Raw genomic sequence first — 7,003 nt, forward strand, 5'->3', positions numbered from 1 at the left:
ACATGTTAATAATTTCTAGGAGTTTTGGGGAGGAATTTTTGGCATCCCTTAGATATAATATCATATCATTTGCAAAAAAGGATAATTTCATCTCTCTTTTCCATTACTCTTTTAATTTTCTTCTCTTTTCTTATTGCTCTTTCAAGAGTTTCAAGCACTAGGTTAAAAAGGATTGGAGATAGTGGATAGCCTTATCTGGTTCCTAATTTTAATGGGAATGCTTCCAGTTTTTCTCTAGTTAGGATGATGTTGGCTGTGGGTTTGTTGTATATGGCTTTAATTATGTTGAGGCATGTTCCCTCCAGTACAGTTCCCTCTAGGACTTTGAACATAAATGCATCTTGAATTCTGTCAAAGGACTTCCCTGCATCTATTGAGATGACCATGTGGTTCTTGTCTTTGAGTCCATTTCTATGATTTATGATGTTTATTGACTTACTATATTTAACCATCCCTGCATCTCTGGAGTAAAGCTGACTTGTTCATGGTGGATGGTCTTTTTGATGTGTGTCTGTATGCAGTTTGCAAGTATTTTGTTGAGAATTTTTGTATTTATGTTCATTAAGGATATGAGTCCGTAGTTTTCTTTTTTCTTTTTTCTTTTTTTGATTGTATCTTTACCTGGCTGTGGTGTTAGACTGATTCTGGATTCATAGAAGGAATTTGGGAGTTCTGCCTCCACCACTAACTGTTTGAATAAATTAAATAGTATTGGATATAAATTTTCTTTAAATGTCTGGTAGAATTCTAGTCTAAATCCATGTGGTCCTGGGCTTTTTTTAGTTGGATGTTTTGTATTGCTGTTTCAATTTCTTTATGTGTTATGGATCTTCTTAAGCTGTTGATCTCTTCTTGGTTTAGTTTTGGTGATTCCCATGCCTTTAGTTACCCATCCATTTCTTTTAGGTTTTCAAAGTTAGTAGCATATAGGTTTTTAAAGCATTCCCTTACAAAGTTCTGGATCTTTTTGGTGTCTGTTGTGTTATTCCCCTTTCATCTCTATTTTTGTTGATTTGAAGGTACTCTTTCTTTCTTTGGGTTAACTGGGCTAGCAGTCTGTCAATCTTGTTTATCTTTTCACAGAACCAGTGCTTGGATTTGTTGATTCTTTCTATTGTTATCTTTGTTTCTAGTTCACTAATATCTGCTCTGATTTTTGTTATTTCTTCTTGTCTGCTGGGTTTGGGTTTCAGTGGTTGGTTTTCAAGTGTCTTGAGTTGCAATTTTAAGTCATTTACTTTTGCTTTTTCTGATTTTTTTAATGAAGGCTCTCAGAGCTATAAACTTCCCTCTAAGGGCTGCTTTCAATGTGTCCCAGAGGTGTGTTATGTTGTATTTTCCTTTTCATTTAGTTCCAGGAATACTTTTATTTCTTTGTTAATTTCTCCTTTGACCCATTGAGGAGTGTGTTGTTTAATCTCCATGTCTTCATGTGTTTACTAGGGTTTCTTCCAGTATTGATTTTAAGCTTTATTGTATTGTGGTCTGATAGAATGGATGGGAATATTTCAATCTTTTTGTATTTTCTAAGGCTTGTGCAAGCTTCCAGTGGCCTAAAAGCCTCTGCTTTGCTGTGTGTACAAATGTTTTTGACTTTTTTTTACAGGGACTATTAACTTATGGCAACTATATCATCTTGAAGTTTGTGGGATTCAAAGACTAAGTGTGTTTTTGCTTTGAAATTTCTCAAAGCAATCATTTAATGTTTTACTACCTTCTTTCTCAGAGCTAATTTCATTTGCAGGTGAGCAGCTTTCATCCACCAGAGGAAACAGCAGCACTTAGACAAATGCTCTTTCATGGTCCTTGTGACACCAGCACTTCACAACACATGGCAAAATCCAAAATACAGTACCATTGCCCTACAGAGCCTGTTGCAGCTCCAATACACATCATAGAGTCTTTAACTGAAATATGGGCCATTCTGCAGTACACACAAGAAATCACTGGAATGAAGAACAATGTAAGATAAAAATTATCTAATTGGTCTTCAGAAGCCTTTATATGATCTTATTGACCCAATTTAATAAATTCTAAAATGCTGTAATCTGGAATTGAGATAACTTATCAAAAAATATACAAATCTGGTTCCGTTATTTGAAAATAGCCGTCTTGGGTGTGCTTTATTCTTGTATATTCCTTGTAGTTATTTGGAAACATTAAAGGAGTTAAAGTGCAAAAATGCATGCATTCTCTTCTACTCTGTTCTAAACAAGTCATTTTCAGATATTTGCAGGTCATAGGTCATAGGTCATAATTCTGAATGATGACATATGGAATAATTATGCATTCTTATTGTCCTAATATCTTTTTGGTTTGGAATTAGCTCTAATTATTATTTGAAATTTTTATTTTAAAATTTCATTAAAAAAAGTTAAAGACTGGTCTTTTCTTCAAGTATAGATAGCTTATTTATCATGTTAGTTAGCCTGTGTTACACAAATGCACATACACATACACACAGACACACAGTCAAACAGGCATACACACACACACGCACACACACACACACACATGCACACACACACTTAGCACTCAACACTTCTAGGCTACTTGGTCATGAAGGGGAAGTTTCCTCATACTCCAGCTCTGCTTGTTATATTATAATTGTACCCATTTAATTTCCTTGTAATTATTTCCATGAGATTTCAAATCATAATAGAAACTATTGTTGGGTTTAGTGAATTCCCACAAATTGAAATTCTTCCTATCCATTTTTAAAGATTCAAATAATAAATATTCATTTAGTCTTACAAAAGTATTTTTGTTACAAAGTTGTTTACAAAAGTTGCTTTTGAAATTGTTAGAAAATACATAAATGTACAAAGACTGAAACAGACACATGCAGAATTCACTGGGTTTAGTTGTATGGCCCTCAGTCTTCTTTGTCACACTGTAACCAATGCATCATCTGCTCTGTTAACTTTTGTCATAAGCTCTTTGTCCCATCAATCCTTTTATCCTTAGCATCAGACTATAAAATATTGTGTCAAACCACAGATTGCATCAAACCACACACCATCTAACCAATTCCCTACTAATTCACATTTCAGATTAAAAATTTTCCCCATATAAGAGTGCTTTTATTATAACCCGTGTGTAACTGCTTATAAGCATTAAGTACTAAATCAAAGGGAACACAGTTTCCAAGGTTTCCCATATACAGTAAATAACAAACTGTACTACAGGGTAGTGACAGCAATTCATACCAGCAATGTCCAAGTGGGTCTGCCTGATTTCCCTCATAATCTCAGTACATGATCATTGGAAACAACTGAATTTCCTCTCCTATTTGAACATTGTCCTTAGAAGATTAAAAATCCACAAACTCCAGCTTCCTTGTAGAGTCTTCCCATCAGGAAACACACACATGTACAGAATTAGAAGATGACACCAGCAGGGTAGGCACTTATAGGTTTTACTGTGCCCCACATAATTCAGTAACAGGTGATCACTCGAACACCTCAGAGCTCCAGTGAAGCTGTGGCACTTGTTGGATCACAGAGACAGTCAGGAAACTTGTTGACTACAAGACTGTACTTCCCATGCCTTCAGCATGCCACACAGAGAATACACCATATTTGTTTCTTCATTGTAAAACAAATGGGAACTGGGCTCGTCACTTACCCAAGTCCCAGGATCTGCTCTGGTCTGGTCTCTTCCCATAGAGCAGTGTGAACAGAAGAGGGCTGGCTTACCCAGGGTCATTTTGCAATGACTACTTGGAGGAGAGTCAGCAAGCAGTGGGAACACTGGAGTTCATGGCAGAAATGGGCTTAGAGCGCCATCAGTCTGTAATGGCTGCAACGAGTTGCAGGCATACAGCCCAAAACAGTCTGTGCAGAATTTCTAGACAGACTCACCAGACAACGCCGGCCATGGACAAAACACGGCTTCAAAGACTGAGACAAAAAAACTGTGCATTCACTATACAGACACTGATGAAAAGCTACATGAGTTATTACTTAGTAGAGTATGCATATGGAAAGTCAAAACACACTTAAGCACAAAACTTGATAAGTTGGCTTCTACATGTCTGTTCAAAGATCTGACACCTGCATCTGGATAAAGGTTACGTCACTGCCTCAGAGGTTGCTTGGTGCCCTTTCATAGGTTAGTGGCCCCCGGAAATGACTCAGTGTACTGGATCAAGAGCAGAAATAACATCCTATTACGTTCCACACACCATTTGTTGAACCTGCTTAGGAGGATTATCACTCTCCAGATCGTTAGGCAAGACAAAGATTTTCTACAGCAATGAAATATCTCCAGCATGATTGTGGGTCTTTGTGGGAATTTTGGAAGCCAATAGCCAACTCAGAATTATGAACTTTGAAGGTTTGGGGGCAAAGCATGGACAGCAAACATGGGTGGTCGAATCGTCACACTGACAAATTCCATTCTCAGTTCTGCACTATATTCACTGCCTTCTTGCTGAATGTTTTTTTTTTTAAGCAGAAAGTTACAAGTACTTAAAGACAAAAAAATTACAGCAACAAATCCAGTGGTGAAATCTTAGAGCCTCACTGATTCTGATGACTTGTTCTACATACGCACCATCAATCACCTCTTTACACAATCCTAGATATCTCTCCCTGTAGAGCAGAAGGTTTACTGGTTCAACTGGGATAAGCCCCTGGCTACTGTGCCTTGGCCAGACAAGAATTATTGTTATTGCCTGTTCAGAGACCTCAGGAGTTATAATCTCAATCACGGACTCTGCAATTTCTTATTCTCTGTATTTTGGTAAGAACTGGATTGCTCTGTTAATCACCATCTGCTCCATGAGGAACCTTCACTGGTGAGAGTTGAGAGATTCAGTAATAGTCTGTATTTCCTGCTTGGCTGTGTTATATATGCCTTAGATGTAGAGGTTATATTGTATATGTATCACTTCGGGCATCATGAAGACACTTATTTTTGAGTGTGTAACTAGTTGTAGAACTCTAATAGTCTCTGTCAGTGGCAATAAGAAGCTTCCTGATGAGTGGTGAGAGGTATACTTGACTGTAAATACAGGACCTTTATTTAAAATAGAGTAATTGCATTTGTCTATGGAAGTGACATAGCTGATTTTTTTTTTTTCTCTAGGATCTATGACCTTTCCAGTCATGTGTGTTCTGCTTTGTTTACAGTACCACACGAGTTCCCTCTCAGTGAATGGACCTTAAGTCCTTTGGCATCCGGGACTGAAGGACCATTGTGGAAGAGAGGGCAGAAAGACTGTACTATCCAGAGCATGGAGCATGGCTACAAGGAAACAGTCTTTCAGGAGGCTGAGAACTTGCTCATATGAACTAATAGCAAAGGCAACCACATGCACGAGACCCATGCAAACGCAAACCAGACAGACTCCCAGCATAGAACTAGGAAAATGTGTAAGAAGCTCCAACATTAGCTGAGGAACTACTGGCAACTGATCCCTGCTGGGTGAGGGAGAGTTGGTTTGTTTTAAGGGAATGACGCTAGACAGGCTGACCAGGCTCCCCTGGATGAATTCACACTGAGGGACATCTGGGCACAAACTTGACTTGATAGGCCTTAACAAATATGACAAAATGCATGAAATCCTGTTGGGGGCTATGGAGAAAGTTGAGATAGTAGAGGGAATCTAGATATGATTAAGATGTATTATATGAAATGCACAATATATATAATACATATATATTATAAAAGTGCAGCCTGAGTAAGGATAGTAGAGAACATATGAGTTCTGTGTATACTCCCTCTTATCTCTACCATTTGAAGAAAAGTCATTAGCACATGATAATTAAGTTCAGTACTCCTCACTGCTGTGCCATGGGAGCTCGTCTTCAGAAAGAAGGCTTGACTTCCAAGACAGTTCTGATTTGATTGCTCCAAGTCTTGTGTCTGAAGTATATCCTGTCTTCAGCAATAGGGATATATCTTCAAATTCTGGGAGGCAATCAAGGATTGTGTTAATAGCTTGTGTTATTTTGGGAGTCTCTTAGACTACCCTGACCACCAACGCTAAGAGAGGATCCCCTGCCTGGAACAGATTTTTGCTACTCAGCTTTCAGCTATGCACATTCATTCATATATTTATTGCATATGCACGTTTCAATAGGATTCTAAACTAATACATTTCTCTCTGGTTTTCATACCATCTAAGCAGTTATCCCTCCTCTAATTCTCCCTGTATAACCACCTCCACTCCCTTCCCAGGTAGTGTACCTGGTGTAGAAGTTCCATTTCAGATGTGTCACTTAGAGTTAGGTACTTCACAGGCATTTAATCTCTGTGTGTGACCAGTTGTGGAACTCTGTCTCTGCTGTTGCAAAAGCTGCTTCTTTGATGAATGGTGACTGGCATACTTGTCCCAAGACTCATGGAATATAGTGGAACAGGCATAGAGAGAATACTAATGCTTTTCTCTACTGTCATCAATGAAGCTCCCTCATGCAACAGAGGACAGTGAACCCAGGGCTCAAGGACCATTATGGAAGAGGGGGTGGACAGATTGCAAGAGTCAGGGGAGGGGAGGTACATGGCCATATAGAATTAGAGTCTTAAAGATTCCTGGGACCTTGCTCATATGAACTTACAGCCATGGTGTCAGCATGCACAAGACCCATACAAACTCAGTCAGATAAATCCCAGCACAGAATTGTGGAAATGGACAGCAGGCCCCAATTTAGCCAAAGAACTATTGGGCAGCTGGTTACTACTGGATGAGGAAGAGTTGGTCTTCTTTAAGGGAGGTACTCTAGATAGTCTGACTAGACCTTGGTGAGTGAACTTGTGCTGAGGGACATCAGGGGACACTAACTTGACTAAACAGGCCTTAATATAAATGAAAGAATACATGAAATCCAGCGGGAAGCGTGTATATAGATGAAGAAGTTGTGTATAAAATACACAAAAATTCAATAAAAAACCCACATCCTATAATCTTGGGACTAAACAGAGACACCTGTAAAATGTTATGTGTATTTTCCCTCCTCATGAGCCAACACATCCCTATAACAAGTACATATATATA

Source organism: Nannospalax galili, unplaced genomic scaffold (assembly GCF_000622305.1).
Source record: "Nannospalax galili isolate Female #2095 unplaced genomic scaffold, S.galili_v1.0 scaffold399, whole genome shotgun sequence".
NCBI classification, from domain to species: Eukaryota; Metazoa; Chordata; class Mammalia; order Rodentia; family Spalacidae; genus Nannospalax; species Nannospalax galili.